Source organism: Cricetulus griseus, chromosome 2, assembly GCF_003668045.3.
Source record: "Cricetulus griseus strain 17A/GY chromosome 2, alternate assembly CriGri-PICRH-1.0, whole genome shotgun sequence".
NCBI classification, from domain to species: domain Eukaryota; kingdom Metazoa; phylum Chordata; class Mammalia; order Rodentia; family Cricetidae; genus Cricetulus; species Cricetulus griseus.
This window is the reverse complement of record NC_048595.1, coordinates 319,352,399-319,369,817: the sequence shown is the minus strand read 5'-3', so window position 1 is coordinate 319,369,817 and position 17,419 is coordinate 319,352,399. Positions and strand designations below refer to the sequence as shown.

The window sequence follows — 17,419 nt, the reverse complement described above, 5'->3', positions numbered from 1 at the left end:
TTCTTCCAGAGGTCCTGAGTTCAATTCCCAGCAACCACATGGTGGGTGGCTCACAACCATCTGTAATGAGATCTGGTGCCCTCTTCTGGTGTGCAGATATACATGGAAGCAGAATGTTGTATACATAATAAATAAATAAAATCTTAAAAAAAAAAAAGAGCAAAGTTGATCTTAGTGGAGGTATACTTCATCATTATGGGGTTTTCTGTGTATTCATTCAAACAATTATGTAAAAGAACCTGTATATTCCTCTGAGTGCAAAGTACCTATCTCAATTTCACGAAATCATGAGTTAAACTCACAGTTGAAAATGTGAATAGATCAATTAACTAAGAAAGTAACTAAAGATGGAGTCAAAGAATTGTTGAATATCACCTAGCCTAGAAGGTTTTATTCAATAAGTTCCTACCAAAACTGCTAGACACATTTTGTGTTTGCACTTTACTTCCCAAGGCATCAGACACCTGCACATAATCTTTTTTTTTCCTTTTCTTTCTTTTTTTGACAGTTTTTTATTTGAATTAGAAAAAAAGATTGTTTTACATGTCAATCCCAGTTCCCACTCCCTCCCCTCCTCCCCTACCACCCTCCCCCAACTAAAACCCTACCTATCACATATCCTTTCTACTCCCCAGGGAGGGTGAGGCCTTCCATAGGGGGTCTTCAGAGTCTATTATATCCTTTGGGATAGGGCCTAGGCCCACCCCAGTGTGTCTTTGCTCAGGGAGTATCCCTCTATGTGGATTGGGCTCCCAAGGTCCACACCTATGATAGGGATAAGTACTGAACTACCTCAGGAGGTCCTGGAGATTTCCGAGGTCTCCTCATTGAAACCCACGTTCCTGGGCTCTGGATCAGTCCCATGCTGGTATCCCAGCTATCAGTCTGGGCACCAAGAGCTCCCTGATGTTCAGGTCAGCTGTTTCTGTGAGTTTCACCAGCCTGGTCTGGACCCTTTGCTCTTCACTCGTCCTTCTCTGCAACTGGATTCCAGTTCAGTTCAGTGATTAGTTGTGGGTGTCTGCTTCTACTTCCACCAGCTGCTGGATGAGGGCTATCAGGTGGCATATAAGTCAGTCATCAATCTCATTATCAGGGGAGGGCATTTAAGGTAGCCTCTCCTCTGTTGCTTAGATTGTTAGTTGGTGTCATCTTTGTAGATCTCCAGACATTTCCCTAGTGCCTGATTTCTCTGTAAACCTAAAATGTCTCCCCCTATTATGGTATCTCCTTTCTTGTTTTCATCTATTCTTTCCCCGACTCAACCTTTCTGCTCCCTCATGTCCTCCTCACCCCTCCTCTTCTCCCCTTCTCATTCTCCTACCTCCCTCCCCGCTCCTCTCTTGCTCCCAATTTGCTCAGGAGATCTTGTCCCTTTCCCCTTCTCTAGGGGACCATGTATGTCTCTCTTAGGGTCCTCCTTGTTTACTAGCTTCTCTGCAACTGCACATAATCTTAGGGCTTCCATTTGAGAGTCATCATCTTGGTCCAATGCTGTGTGGATGAAGATTATTTTGGCCTGAGTGTGTGTCGCCTGTTGAAAAATGAGAATTAGCATTCTAAACAAAGATGATCATCAGGCAAGGTAGCAACGTGAAAGAAAAATGGTGTCAGGAGATCCCTCTATCAGAGTGACCAAGAAAGCAGGGGGCAAGAAGATGGGATAATTAGGCAGACCAGACTCTCTAAGAATCCTGCTAAAACTGAAGGTCAAGGTTTGGAGTTGGGCCAGAGTAGGCTCCAGCAACCAGTGTGCCCCAGCAGCCCGGTTAGAGGGAGCTTTGGCATCATACCCATCTGTGTGATACACGTAAGACAAAGGAAGATGAACCAGCCCATCTGCTAAGGATGCTCTCAGCCAAGTCTTGACTGAGAAGTCTCCTAAAGCAAACAACTTGCTAGATACAGCTTTGTTGTCTCTCTCTCCTCAACTATGCACCAATTGAAAAGCAGCTCCTAAGCTGGAGAGATGATGGCTCAGCAGTTAAGAGAGCTGGCTATCTTGCAGAGGATCTGGGTTTGGTTCCCATCATCTGCTCAGTGGTTTAGAAAAAACTGTCTACAACATTAGTTCCAGGAGATCCAAAGCCCTCTCTGGGATCTGTGGACTCCGGCGTGCACATCATGTGTAGGGTGCACATATACTCACCTGGGCTCACATACATATGCATAAATAAAAATAAATAAATCTGTAAGGATTCTTTTTAAAGAAAACCAGCTCCCAGGGCCTCCTTTGGGTTCTAGCCTTGACTTAAATCTTCCTAATTGTATCATCTTGTTAACGTCTGATGGGTCACCTCTTGTTTACACCTACCCAATTCTCCATACTCAGATAAAAAGTACCCCTTTAACCTGAAGAGAACAGCCCTGCCCACCTTCACCCATTTGGCTCAGGAGTCACTATCTGCAGCCTGACTAACCCGAGTCGACACATCACAGAGCAACAGAACTGGGCAATGTCAAGAGAATCTGGGTCCTGAAGGTCCAAGTGGGATACCTCATTCAAGGTTTCCCAAAAGTGTCAGTTCTGAGCTTTTCAATTCCAGGAGTTAAAACACAGAGAGCAACCAAGATAGAAACATGCATGTGCTTTATTTCACAAGCCACTCTGAGTTCTCCATTATTCTTTCTTGGAAGTGGGTTTTCCATCAGCAGAATGAGAATAGTATTTGCTGCTTCCATGGGATCTATTTGGAAAATACAGAGCACATACAGATTTAAAATATTATCCCTTCTGACTTCCTCTTTTCTGTTTCTGTCTCAGTGCCTTGCATACTAATACTCTTAAAGCAGAAAGTATAATATTATATACCAAAAGAACATTTCCATTACCTAATGCTCCTGTTCTGACCCCATCTGCTTTACAGAATTTTTCATATAAGAGAATTCTTTGAAACCCAGATCAGCAAAAGTTCTGTTTCAGTGAACAATTTGTTCCCTTAGCCACAAAAATAGCTTCTGCAAGTAAATCCTATGTTAAAAATGGCATTCATGAAAACACAGTTTTACCTGTGATATATGGAAACGTGCTTGGAAATGAAATTGCCTTGTGAGTTTGTTGCTGATGTTTTTTGGAATTTTTATTACTATTAATTAATGTCTCAGTTGGTCCTGCCTCCTTACCTTGGGACTTGTTGCTCATGCCATGCGGCACAATGAAAGCTCTTTATTCAAAGAGCAGATTCACTTTTCAATAAGCAACCACTCATTATACTTCTGTAGTCTCTCCTTCCTCTACTTTTTCCTCCCTCTTCTTCCTGACTTTATAATCCAGCTTTGATTTAATCTAACTTAGTATTTATGCCTCTAGCCATTACCCGTGCCTCTGCAGAAATGAACATATTGCTTCTGGACTCTGGGAGGCAGGGAGAAAGCCATGCTGGTGACTCAAGCCTACACTCCCAGCTACACAGGCAGCTGAGTCAGGACAGTAGCAACTTCAGCCTGCCTGGGCTATGGAGTGAGTTCAATGACAGCCTGAATTTAATGAGACTTTATCTCAAAAAAAAAAAAAAAAAAAAACAAGTTGAAAGGGGGTTGGGCCCTAGGTTCCACACCCAGTCCTGCAGGGTAGGGAGAAGGAAAGAGGGAGAAATGAGGAGAGAATGAGGAAAGTTAGAGACACATGCTTTGATTACACTCTAACCAAGATAATAATAATGACAATAATAATAATGTGGAATGCTGCTCATGCGGCACATGGCTCTAACCCCAGCCAGCAGAAGGCTGAGGTAAGACCATGAGTTCAAGATCAATCTGGGCTTTGTAAGAAGACCTTGTATCAAATAAAATAAAGTAGAGATGTGGGGGAAAGGATGAGCCTGGTGGTATACACATGTGTCCCAACAATAGAGCAACTGTAGACAGAAGAGTCAAAAGTTCAAGGTCATCCTTGGCTACATACAGAGTTTGAAGCCAGCCTGGCCTACATGAGACCCCAAATGAGACAACACACACACACACACACACACACACACACACACACACACGAGAGAGAGAGAGAGAGAGAGAGAGAGAGAGAGAGAGAGAGAGAGAGAGAGAACAAAGCAAAAGCACTGAGTTAATACTGACCTCCAAAACCAGTACAGAGTCACAAACTACTTTTTTGGGATGATGACATTCTTTTCTTTGTATCCAAAGAAAGCCCAGCGCACGCTTCCCTGGTGTCACCCTGAGGAACATGAGTAGTGAGTGGGTTTAACTGATAACGGCATCTTTATTTGCTGGCATTTAAATGTGCCCTTTAAAGACTGAAATCAATTACATCGTGCCTAATTATAGTCTGGTGGTATACTCGTGTACCTATAGCAATCCAGTTATTAGGAATAAGCTTTGCATCTTTCCTGCTAATCCAAAATGATGGCAAATTATGATATGGTAATTAGATCAAGTCCTTACCTAAGAAAAATATATTGCAAACTGGATCTTTGCAAAGCTCTCCTCTTTTTTAAATTAAATTTTACTGTCTGTTTTTTATTTCATCTCACCTTGCCAGCGTGATGTCCTTGTAATTCATTCTCCAGCCTGGGTGGATTTTGGGCTACTTAGGATGGCAGATACAATGGCAAAGAGATGACGTCATCCTTTAGCAAAATTGCACTATTATTCCAGAACTGTGTGTACTCTCATTCATCTGTCTTTGCTGACATTACTCCACAGGAAGGTTTTCCAGGGCAGATGTGTGCTCCCTTGGCAACAAAAATGGTAGGGAGTGCACATCCATTTCAAATCCTGAGAGGAAGAGTTTCGTAAATCCGTTTTATAAATGTACTGTGAATAATGGAGAGACATCAAATGTCCTCAAGCCTTTTCTGATTTAAAAGCCTTCAAGAGTCCAAGTTTAAGGCAACCCCCAAATTTTCTTCACATTATAAAAAACGTTTTCCTCATTTAAAAGCACACTTTGACTCACAATAGTATGCAAATTAAAGCAGTCTCTATGGAAAGCATGTATGGGTATGTTAAGAAGTAAATGTGTTATGATCACTTGATAAGGAATCAGGGCAAAATTAGTAAAAGATCATCCAAGTGTGCTAAAACAACTTCAAAAGCAAATGTAGACATCAGAGAGACAGGAAAGGACCTTCTGAAGAGAAAGGCAAGTCCTCAGAGAAATGGTACAAAACCGTAAAGGCAACCCAGAAACAAGACTGAGGTGAAATCCCAGGAAGGATCAGGTAACACTCCCTCTCCTTTGCTCTCTGTCCTAGTTAGGGGTAATCACCATGACCAAAGCAACTTGGTAAGGAAGGGTTTTATTTGTCCATCACTGAAAGAACCCAGGACAGGAACTCAAGCAGGGCAGGAACCTGGAGGGGAGATCTGATGCAGAGGCCATGGAGGAGAGCTGCTTCCTGGCTTGCTCCTCATGGCTTACTCAACCTGCTTTCTTATAGAACCCAGAACCACCAGCCCAGGGATGGCACCACCCACCATGGGCTGGATCTGGTCCTATCAATAACTAAATAAGACAATGCCCTACAGGTTTGCCTGCAGCCCAATCTTACCATGTCATCTTCTCAGTTGAGATTCCCTCCTCTCCAATGACTCTTAGCTGTGTCATGTTGACATAAAACTACCCAGCACATTTTTTTTCTTCCCTCCTTGGTTCTTTGGAGAATTTGAGGGATGTTTCAAAAATACATTGAACTGGGGAGATCAGTTAGACCCAAAGATCTAAGTTCACTCCCCAGAACCCTCATTTTCAGAGACATGGGTAGTGGTACATACTTGCATTCCCTGTGATGTTGGAGACAGGCAGATCCCTGGGGCTCTCAGGCCTGCCCAGCCTATTCTACTTGGTGAGTTCCAGGGCAGTGAGAGATGGGTGGATGAATGGATCCTGTCTCAAAAAAAAAGGGGGGGTATGATAGACACCTGCACACGTGCTCACACACAATGAGGAATACATTTAAATCTCTTCAGAAATAGTTCATGCACATATTTTTAAAGTGTTATTTATTTGGGGACTAGAAAGATGACTGAGCAGTTAGAGCACTGGCTTATCCTGCAGAGGACAATTCCCAGCAACCAAATGACAACTCACAACTGTCTGTAACTCCATTTCCATGGGACCCAACACCTTCTTCTCTCTTCCATGGGCACCAGTCATATACAAGCTGTGCATACATATATGCACACAAAGCATTCATATACATAAAATAAAACAATTTATTAAAGGAATCTTTAAAAGATTGTTTTGAAAATATGATGGTAGCTTAGTCATAAAGTATTTTTCACACACTCATGAAGGCCTGAATTCAATTCCCAGCACCCACATAAAAAGAAATCAGGCATGGTGGCACATGGTTATAGCCCTAGCACTGGGGAAGTAGAGACAGGCAGACACAACTAGGGCTCATTAGCCATCCAGCTTGGCCTACCCAGTGAACACCAGGTCCTAGTGAAAGACTCTGTCTCAAAAAACAAAACAGGGCTAGATGAGGCAGTGGTGGACCTCTGTGATTTCGAGGCCTGCCTGGTCTATAGAGCGAGTTCCAAAACCACCAGAGCTATATAGTGAGACCCTGTCTCAAAAAAAAAAAAAAAAAAAAAGGAAGGAAGGAAGGAAAGAAAAGAAGGACTGAGTGGTGGTGGCACACGCCTTTAATCCCAGCACTCAGGAGGCAGAGGTAGGCAGAGCTCTGTGAGTTCGAGACCAGCCTTGTGTAGAGTGAGTTCCAGGACAGCCAGGGCAGTTACACAGAGAAATACTATTTCAAAAAGAAAATAAGAAAAGAAAAATTAAAAAGGCAAACAAGGAAGGAAGGTGGAAAAAGGTGGAAGGGGAGGAGCTGGGGAAATGGCCCTGTGGGTAATGTGCTTGCTATGCAAGCATGAGGACTTGCTTTCACTGCGAAGCAGTGCGTGAACCTGTGACCTCAGAGCTCATGTGCAGGACAGGAGATGGATTCAGGAGAATCCCCAGAAACCCAAGGACCCTGGCATATGGAGCTGAGAATCAGAGACCTTGTCTCAAACAAAATGGATGGCAAGAACCAACAGAACCAACTCAAAGTGTTTCCCTGCACTCCACATACATTCCATAGCACCCGTGTGTGAATCTACACATACAACAACAACAACAAAAAGGTGGAGTGACATCCAAGGTTGACATCTAGCCTCCACCCAAATTATGCATACACACATACAAAGTGCAGGAAAACCTTTTCCCTCTTCTCACTCCAAATCCTAGAATCCACCTCTCCCATCCCTAGAAGTCAAGGCTAAGCACAGCTACTGCTATGGAATAGAACACTTGTTTAACTATGTAAAGAGGTGTTGCTGTTTCACCTTGCCTGCCTAAGGCACCTGAATGGTCTAATAAAAAGCTGAATGGCCAATAACTAGGCAGAGAAGGCCTAGGTGGGCTGGTGGGCAGAGAGAAAGGGGGAGCCAGCAAGCTAGCCAGGGGCCAGACAGACATGGAAGTAGCAGGAAAGTAGGATGGACAGTATATAGAAGAGGTAAACAAGCCTCAGGGCAGCACATAGATAAATGGAAATGGGTTAATTTAAGTTTTTTAAAAAGCTAGCTAGAAACAAGCCTAAGCTACTGAGCATTCATAATTAATAATAAGTTTCTGTGTTGTGATTTGGGGCCTGGCAGTCCAAGAAAGCCTTCTACAAACTATCACTGTCTTCTCATTATTTTTGTGCATTCCACAGACCTTTTACATGTCTGATAGTCTATGGATTCCCCCTCTTAGAAGAATGTTTGAAATGTGCAAACAAAAATACAAAGAATTACAAAGGAAATCAGATATATGGCAAGATAGTTCTATCACTGAGCCCTTAGGGACTTGAAGCCTCCAGGATATGGAGCTGCAAGTTCTACTCTTAGGGTTTCCAGCCTGTGCCAGCAGATGTAGTACACACATGGCAGTCACACGTGGTATGCCTGCTGCAGTGGCTGCTGTCAAGACTGTTCAGCCCACCTCTAGCTAGTGCATTCTGCTCTCAGCCTCTGTGAGTTTTACTGAGGCTCATTGCTACTATGTGCTATAGAGAACCCCATACCCTATCCTGCTCCCACTCTTTGCCAAAAAGAATCCTCTCCTGCAACATCTCTCTTTGCTTTCAGAGATCTCAACCTAAGACACCTACCCACTGTCCCTTAGGTTGAGTTTTCCATGTATTGACTTCCCGGGCAGGATTCCATGTGTGTGTATATGGATCCAATGTGTTCATTTAACAGCCTCCTACTATTCTGTTCATGGTTTGACCATAACTAATGTAGCACATTTCCAGCACAGACATTTCCAATAGTTCCTCTCTGGAAACTTCAAAATCTCATTTTTACACATTTAAATGCAATCACTGCCTTTCCACATTTTAACTATCTAGTTAGCTGCTAGGGAGGCATTCATCAGTCTCATGAGCTACAAAACTTCAGTGCCTTGTTATCTTTGGGAATACAGCTCTGTTCCCAACACAATTTACCTTTGTATGTGACAAGCTGGGAAACTCCAGCTGGCCCCTGGCCTCTGGATCTCTGTCTTTACAGCCCCAAACCCAGAACACCAGATTCAGGGCCAATTTCCATTCTTAACTGGCTGGAAGGCCTGTAAGGACTTAACTTAGACCCTCCAGGCATGTGTCCTGGCTGGCTGAGGGGTCATTTCTATGTTTATTGATGACAGTGGATATCCCAAGTATCTAAGATGCTTAAAAAGCTGGAGATGCAAGCACAGTATGCTTCCCTTTTTTGATTACAAGTGCACATAGGCATGTGTGTTGCCTTCTCTTAGCATATCTGACTCAGACTGGGGAGGAGGGGCACAACAGAGAGAGACAGACACACAAAGAGAGGACAAGCAAGAAACTGGGGTGGGGTGGGAGTGGGCAACAGAGACAGGCAGGCAGGCAAGCAGGGAGAGAGAGAGAGAGAGAAAGAGAGAGAGAGAGAGAGAGAGAGAGAGAGAGAGAGAGAGAGAGAGAGAGAGAATGAACTGGAAAGCTGAAGGACAGGAGGATGAAGGAGACTTTTATTGCAAGTGTGTGCCCTCTTGTGCCGTTTTAGTATTACACTGTGTGTTTTCTCAAATAGCAAAAACAATTTAATCTTGTGAATGTGTGTGCTATGGCAGTAGAGATTTAGGCCACCGCAGATAGGCAGAAAAGTAAAATGACGAGCTAGAGAGCAGACACGCCCAGAAGCCATGGGGTATCCACAAGAAGCACCAAGTTGGAAAGCAGGAGATCCGGCTCCATACCTCAGCTCTGGTCCCAGCTCTCTGTGCGGCTCCAGACCAGCTGTTTCATCTCTGATCACACATCTCCTGTGGTGTAAAAGTTAAGACAGCTATGTGCTTTAAAAAATAATACGGTAGTTACTGGAGAAATCTCTTAATGCCCCTGGGCCTCTCTGTTCTTCAGAATCAGAAAGTTGGGCAAAGGGAAAGATTCATGGTTCTGAATCAACACAGAATCATGAACTTGGCTGCAAGGATTCCTTCTCACTTTGAAGGGACCAGACCCACACCCTGCTTTAGCAGCCATAACAGACTGCAGAAAAGACCCAACAAGATGTAGGCCTCTGACTCAGCACAAGTTGCTTAGTTTCTGACCTTGCTGGACCTGCCCCAGTCACTAGGAGGTCAGATACCCTCCATGTGGCAAGGAACCAATCAGAAGTTAGCTGACGGGCTCTGGGCGTGCTTTTCAGTACTTTACAGTAACAGTGGCACGCAGAGCATAGCAACTGCCCTGGGAGGGCATATAGGCTATAACAACCAGTTGACCAATCAACACAGGACAGGTCACTGAAGCTCAGAAGTGCACCAATCCTGAGACTGTTGTGTGCTCCTAGACACTCCCCTTGCTCCCCTCAATAAATTCCCTGCCTTACAGACCCTTGATGCCCAAGGGAACCAAGTTAAGACAGTTAGCTCATTAAATAATAAAAGATGCTTTGCTTTTTGCATTGGAATGGATCCCCTGGTGATTTGGGGTTTCAGAATTTGGGCACAACACCTTGTGGTGGCCTCCAAGTTCAAAAAGAGAAGAAGCAAAGAGAGACATTTGGGTTTAGAGATCTAGTTCAACATGGAGGTGAGAAAGAGCTGCCTAACTCTGAAGCTACTAATTAAATTAGCAGTTAGCAGACAAGGAACTTTTTTGTTGTTGTTTTTGATACTACCTAACTGAACACACCCTGTTGGGGGCAGACCAGAAGAAATGTCACTCACAAAGAATAATATACTGGGAGAGTCAAATAACAGGCTGTTTATGGTTGGCAAGCCAAAGCATATGGTGCTGCTAACCTCTTCCAAGAGGCTTCATTGTCTCAGGAGCCCCATGGCGATGGCATCAGTGATGGGTAGGCTGTCCTGTGGTGCCTGCCTATTCTGAGAACTAGGAATAAGAATGGATTGCTATTAAACAGAAACATGGAGGAATTACACAGGAAGTAGCATACAAGTTGAGTTACTGTTTGACCCTAAGTTAACCTATAAGCTCTACCTGCCTCACCAGCCAACAACCAGGTAACTTCCTAGAATTCTGAGAGTTGTAGTTCTGGAAAAATAACAACAAAGCCTCCTGGGAAAGTATGATGGCCCATGGGTTTTGGCCATATAAGCCCAGACAACATGTGTCTAGGGGCAGTTCACCTGAGATGGATTGTCCTGACCAAATTCAATCTTAGTTATTATTTCATATTTTACTAAAAGCATCATTTGGCCAAAATGGTGGAACTGGTTTTTCTAGAGTGAATCTCAGAATTAACATTATGAGATTGCAAACACTGAAATTCATTATGAAAAGGGCTAACTGGATGACAGTGTGCTAACGTAATAAGAAACAAATCTCTCAGTGCCCTCTTGGTTGGTGGAAGATGTTCTCCCTTCCTCTGAAGGAACCAGACCCTCATCCAGCCCCCTGATTTGGCAGCCATAACAGGCTGCAGAAAAGACCCAGAAAGATGTAGGCCTCTGACTCAGCACATGTGCTAAGTTCTTGACCTTGCCCAGCCTTCCATTGCCTAGGAAACCAGATACCCTCCATGTAGCAAAGAACCAATCAGAAGTTAGCTGGCAGGCTTTGGATGTGCTTTAAGGTAACAGTGAGGTGCAGAGTATAGCAACTGCCCTGGGAAGGCCTATAGGCCATAGCAACCAGTTGACCAATCAACACAGGACAGGTCATCCAAGCCCAGAAGTGCACCAATCCTGAGACTTGCAGGCCCCTAGACACTCCCCTTGCTCTACCCCAATAAATTCCCTGCTCCAGGTTCTTCTCTCTCCATCCTCGATGTCAAAGGGACAGAGGACCCAAGTTAATACAGTTAATTATTAAATCATATTAATTTAATAATCATTAATTATTAAAAACAGTTTGCTTTTGCATTGGATCTGGTCTCTTGGTGATTTGGGGGTTCAGAATTTGGGCACAACACCTCCTTTAAGGGATCCCCAGCTAGGGGCCCCATTCCACACTCCTCCTATTCCAAACCCCCCAAAAGACCACCAAGCAGTAGCCCCTCCCCTCAGAAAGCCCACCAAAGGTCTATTCATCCCCTGGAGGCTGCTCAAGACCACGCCTATTAAGCTATTTAAGACCTGGTAGCCATATTTGCCATATGATTCCACTCCTACCCTCCTGAGGATCACCCAGGAGTTGCTTTGCTCTGTTCATTAAACCTGGATTTAATAGTTCGATTTGATTGGCTTATTACATCAGCAACTAACCAGGGATTCTGAACTTATCACCTCCCATCAGTGGACTTGTGGGTAACTTCCCAGACACTGGAAAAAAAAATTTGCAAAGATTCTTCATGTCCTTGAGTAAAAGAATGTTTTACTCTTGAATAAACCACTTTTCATTCTCATGGCAGCCAATTAACTCTGAGATTTTAGCAATTTACAGACTGTCTTTGGCAATGTGGGCCTAAAGCAGAGACATCGTCCCAAAACTCACAGGATGAGAAAGAGGCAAAAAAAAAAAAAAAAGACATTCTTAGCATAAGAAGAGATAGGATTTCAAATGTAAACTAAAACCTGATCCCTGGTGGTCTAGTGGCTAGAATTCAGCACTCTCACAAATGTAAATTAGAGTTATTACTTTGGGGAAGAGAAGCCAGGAAGATTGCTCAGCAAATAAAAGACCCTTGTCTGATAACACAGGAAAAACAAGATTCTGGTGGCTCACATCTGTAAGCTCACCACTCCTACAGAGAGATAGAAGGGAAACCCAGGAGAGATTCCTGGAGGCTCATGAGCCAGCTAGCCTGGAATATGCAGGTCAGCAACAGAAACAAGAAAGACCTTGTCCAAAACAGTGGATAGCACATGATGGCACATACTTACTCCCAAAAGTCATCCGCAGACATCCACAAACGCACTGTGGTTCACACATGCCCAAACTGCACACACACACACACACACACACACACACACACACACACACACACACACACACACGAGAAGTTGGAGCTAATACTATCAACATCGTTCTACATCTTGCTATTTAAAACATTCATTTGCTGATTGATATTTTGCCTTTGTTCTTGACACATCATTCTATCATATTAACACACTCTAACATTCTTCTTTTGATGGATAATTGGCTTATTTCTCATTTTCCTCCTTCACAAATACTACTGCAATATATATCTTTGTAAGTGTTTCCCAGTGTACATGCACAAAACAGCATTCCTCAACCAATGGATACCTGGAAATAGAATTGTTGGATGCTATATTATGCTTACTTTCAGCTTTACAAAATATTGCTAAATTACTTTCCAAAGTGGTTGTGCCAATTCACACTTCCACCCAGACAATTATATGACTTTTTGCCATTTTAATGAACATGAAGCACTATCTTACTTAGTTTACATTTTCCACATTCCTAGGTTGAGCATCTTCCCATATAAAGTTTCCATCTATGACTTGTCTATTTATACCTTTGCCTCTTTGCCTCTCTCTCTCTCTCTCTCTCTCTCTCTCTCTCTCTCTCTCTCTCTCTCTCATATTGATTTATTGGAGTCCATTACATGTTCTAGAAACTATCCGTTTGTTTAAGATATATCAGCAGAGGGCTGAAAGATGGCTCAGCAAGCACTTGCCACCAAACCTGACAACATGAATTTGATCTCCAGAATTCACATGGAGGAAGGAGAAAACCAACTCCTGACCTCCACACGCACCCCATAGCATGGTATGTATACACACACACTCACACAGACACACACACACACACACACACACACACACACACACACTAGATAGATTATAGATGATAGATACATAGATAGATGCTAGATAGATTACTAGATAGATGATAGATAGATAGATAGATAGATAGATTGATAGATAGATAGATAGATAGATTGATAGATGGTTTATCACAAAAAAAAAGAAGAAGCAGAGGTAGCAGAATTTTACCAACTGTCCTGGTAGCTGTTTTTGTTTTGTCTTGTTTTTGTTTCTATTTTCCTACTTGACATAAGCTAGAGTCATTTTGAAAGGGGGTATTTTAATTGAGAAAATGCCTCCATTAGACTGACTTATAAGCAAGTCTATGGGGCATTGTCTTGATTAATGATTAATCTAGCTCACAGTGGTGTAACCCTCAGGGCAGGTGATTCTTGGGTTGTAGAAGACAGCAATCTGAGAAAGCCAATAAGCAGCATTTCTCAATGGCCTCTGCTTCAGTTCCTGCCTTGAGTTCCTGTCCTGACTTCCCACAGTGATGGATTATGACCTGAGAGTTATAATATGCAATAAATCCTTTCATCCCCTGTGCTTATCACAGCAACAGAATCAACACTTTGAAAACCGTTAGATATCAGTAACCATTTTTTGAAGTATAACATTCAGTAATAGAGGTTTTCTTAGAAGAAAACCAAATGTTTCCTCTTGATTTTCTGACCTAAAATCATGGTTATGCGCTGAGGACACCTAGCTCTATGGGACAGCTCCTGCCAAGCATGTGTGGTGTGCTGGGCTCAAGCCCATCACCAAAATAAAATTTACATGAAAAAAAATGATTAAATATGTTTTATCTTTGATCCTTTTTCTATACTTTGTACCCAAAGCCTACTCAGTCCTTGAGTGTACAAGACTGTTTTGTCATATAATTCATTCAAATTTAAAACAGTAGAACCTCTTCCTTCAGAATTTTAAACTTTCCATATCAAAGTCACACACATACACACACATCAAAGAACAAACGAAATTTGGAAGAGGTGTTAGTAATAGGGTGTGAGTACTAAGAAGAAATAGTTGTGGTACATCTGGCACTATCGCCAAAAGGCCAAGAAGGCTCACTGCGGACTAAAGATACAGACGGGAAAACTGAGTGAGCTACCTTGACAAGAGCAATGACTGCTGAGAGACATGTCAGCCTGCGGCCACCTCACTGCAGAAATAAACGCCCAGCCCAGTGTTCCTTCATCCTTTCATGTCCTGCTGAAAGCCAGAGAACACAGGTGGCTTTGATGTCCATGCAGAGTGCCTTCCAGAACTGGAAGATGATCTAGAGAGGCAAAATGAATCCATCTGACACCCTAGTGTGGCCGAGTTACATCAGATCTCACCTGCATTTAGTCAAAGCAGGTAATTTAATGGAGCTATGAAGCACCGGGCAAATATTTTTCTCCCTGCGTGTAAATTTAATCTATGGTTTGGGAAGCAAGAATTCCACTCTAACCCTTACAAAGCCTACACTACAGTCCTCCAGCCCAATAAAAAGCCACTTCGTAAAGACCAGGACTGTTCAGTAGAAAGAAGAAGAAAACACATCCATAAATGTACAGAAGAATAATGTAACGATAAATAAGAAGTAAGAAACCTTCTAACTGCAGAGGGGCCCCAGGATGGGACAACAGCCTGGACAGTGAGGATAATGAGCTCCCAGAGAACACTGGTGGCTAACATGCCTCCTAGACCGAAGTCCCAGTAAGAACCATTGGAAGGGCAAAGCCTTTCTTCCTTCCACACAGAGGACCCCAGGGGTCACAGCTGGCCATGCTCCTCCACATCCCCCACCCCAGTAACCAGGGTCAGAGCAGAGGTAAGACCTTAAGAGGCCCCAGACTGTCATAGAGGAAACATCACGAATCTGGAACATTACAAATTAAAACACTCAGCCAAGTTAAATGTTTTGTTCTTTAATGGCCCCAACCTACAAGAAACAGTTTTTAGAGTGGTTTTGGTTTTTGGGATTTTTTTTTAAACCATTGGTTTGTTCTTTTAAATTCTGCTTTTCGTGAAGCTCACCCCATTCTCTTGACTACACCCCCACATCCATACAGAAGAGAGGTGGGAGTGCTCTCAGGCCAGGGTACTCTTCATTCTAATAAGTTATGAGAACCAGTGTCTCAAGGCAGAGGGCAGGGGGGAAAAAAGCTCAGGACTGCTGAATAACACATAATTCCTTCCTTGTAAACCTAAGTGGTCAGCTACAGACTTCTGAATGTTGAGCATGACTTAAAGGACTGTTTGAGGACAGTCATGAGGACAGAGAAGGGGAAAGTAAATAACCACATGGATACAATTTAGCCAGAGAACCTCAGCTCCTACCTGTTAGCTTGCAAGAATGCCATGGAGAAAGATCACTGGACAGAAAACAGCCACACAAGATTCCAGGCAGAAGACCTAAAGGCTCAACCTAGGAAAGAAACAATAGAGCAGCAGTATCAGTGGAAAGCTCCCAGATGTGGCAAGTGACATTCCAGTTTCAAACAGAAATCAATGGTGAGAAAATGAGCTGCTGTTTATTATTCCAAAAGAACCCTAGAGCCAGGCATTGGTGGCGCATGCCTTTAATCCCAGCACTCAGGAGGCAGAGGCAGGCAGATCTCTGTGAGTTCGAGGCCAGCCTGGTCTCTAGAGCAAGAGCCAGGAAAGGCTCCAAAGCTACACAGAGAAACCCTGTCTCAAAAAACCAAAAAAAAAAAAGAACCCTAGAGACCCCAGTGTGATGGTGCACACCTGGAATACAGCACCATGGGGGCAGAGGCAGAGGATCAGGAATTCAAAGCTAGCCTGGGCTACATGAGACTCTGTCTCAAAATACAACAGAGCAAATCTCCTAGAAACTGAGAAAAATAGTAGGTAATGCAATTTTCACACATTACCTTAAATGGAAAAAAAAACAAATAAATAGAGGGCAAATCACGATTAGAAGAATTGACATCATGTCCCTTCTTTAAATTTTGTTTCATTTTATGTATAAGGATGTTTTGCCGAAGATAGATAGATAGATAGATAGATAGATAGATAGATAGATAGATGTACCACACACGTGCTTGGCATTGATGGAGGCCAGAAGACATCAGATTCCTCTGGAACCATAGTTACAGGTGGTTGTGAGCTACCATGTAGATGCCTGGGATTGAACCCAGGTCCTCTAAAAGAATGCAACCAGTATTTTTAACCATTATACCACCTCTCCAGCCCTGTAGCCTTTTTAGCCAATCTCTGCCAAACTACCAAGTCAGAAAAAGCCATCCACACTCACATGAAGCATTTAAACCCAGCACTTGATAGAAATATTCATCTATAGACAAGACAGAGGAAAGTGGTGTCCCTGTTCATCACCAAGATAGATGCTAACTATGAGTGCACACAAACCCAGAGCATCAGTGTCATGGGATTCTATCTTCAGCTTTGAGCCATTCACTGAGCAACAGCTGAGTAGGCATCTGGCTTCTTATGCACTTTTTGATGGCTAGGAAAGGAAGCCAAGATATCAAGGGGAGGATTAAGATCCAGGGGCTGTAACAATAAGCCAAATTTCCCAAAACTTTTCATTGAAATTAACATAAAAGTCCAACACTAAAAAGTTTTCATGCTTAAGAATGTAGTTATTAAGAAATGACCAAGCCTTGGGGCTAGGATATGAGGAGGATTCTGGGAAGTGTAGGCAGAGAGGAGTCATCATGTGATCCTAGGAAGTGACGTAGCTGGGCAGAAACTGCCACCATCTAACCATAGAGTTCTGGAGGTCTGTACAGACAGGCAGGAAGTGATGTATCTTGGCAGAATCAGAATATAAGCAGGGACAAACAGAAAGCCACGCTCTTCTCTCTTCTCTGCAGAGATGTAGCAGGCAAAAGAGTTGCAGATCTGGCATTCCCGGTAAGCCAAGACCATGTGGAAATACATGGATTAGTAGTTATGGGTTAATAATTAAGTCAGAGACAGCAATAGGAAGCCATAGTCACAGGCCGACAGTTTCAGAAGAAGAAGACGAAGAAGACGAAGAAGAAGAGGAAGAAGAAGAAGAAGAAGAAGAAGAAGAAGAAGGAGGAGGAGGAGGAGGAGGAGGAGGAGGAGGAGGAGGAGGAGGAGGAGGAGGAGGAGGGGGGGGGGAGGAAGAAAGGAAATGACCAAGCTTCCAATTCAACTGGGTGGGGTTAATTTATTACTTTTATTATTTTCTGTCTTCCAGAAACCTACTAGGTAGACAACAGA

The 17,419-nt window shown here is 43.2% G+C and overlaps 1 long non-coding RNA gene across 1 annotated transcript in view; it reads right to left on the bottom strand.

Moving 5' to 3' along the window:
- Nucleotides 1–2,588: 2,588 nt before the first annotated feature.
- Nucleotides 2,589–17,419, bottom strand: part of LOC103163003 — a 38,578-nt gene continuing 23,747 nt past the window's right edge. The window contains exons 3-8 of the long non-coding RNA XR_004768515.1: nucleotides 15,524–15,611; nucleotides 9,215–9,280; nucleotides 5,731–5,842; nucleotides 4,488–4,731; nucleotides 4,072–4,171; nucleotides 2,589–2,687 (exon numbers count right to left, since the gene is read on the bottom strand). This is a non-coding gene — a long non-coding RNA (uncharacterized LOC103163003). The remainder of the gene's footprint in view (nucleotides 2,688–4,071; nucleotides 4,172–4,487; nucleotides 4,732–5,730; nucleotides 5,843–9,214; nucleotides 9,281–15,523; nucleotides 15,612–17,419) is intronic.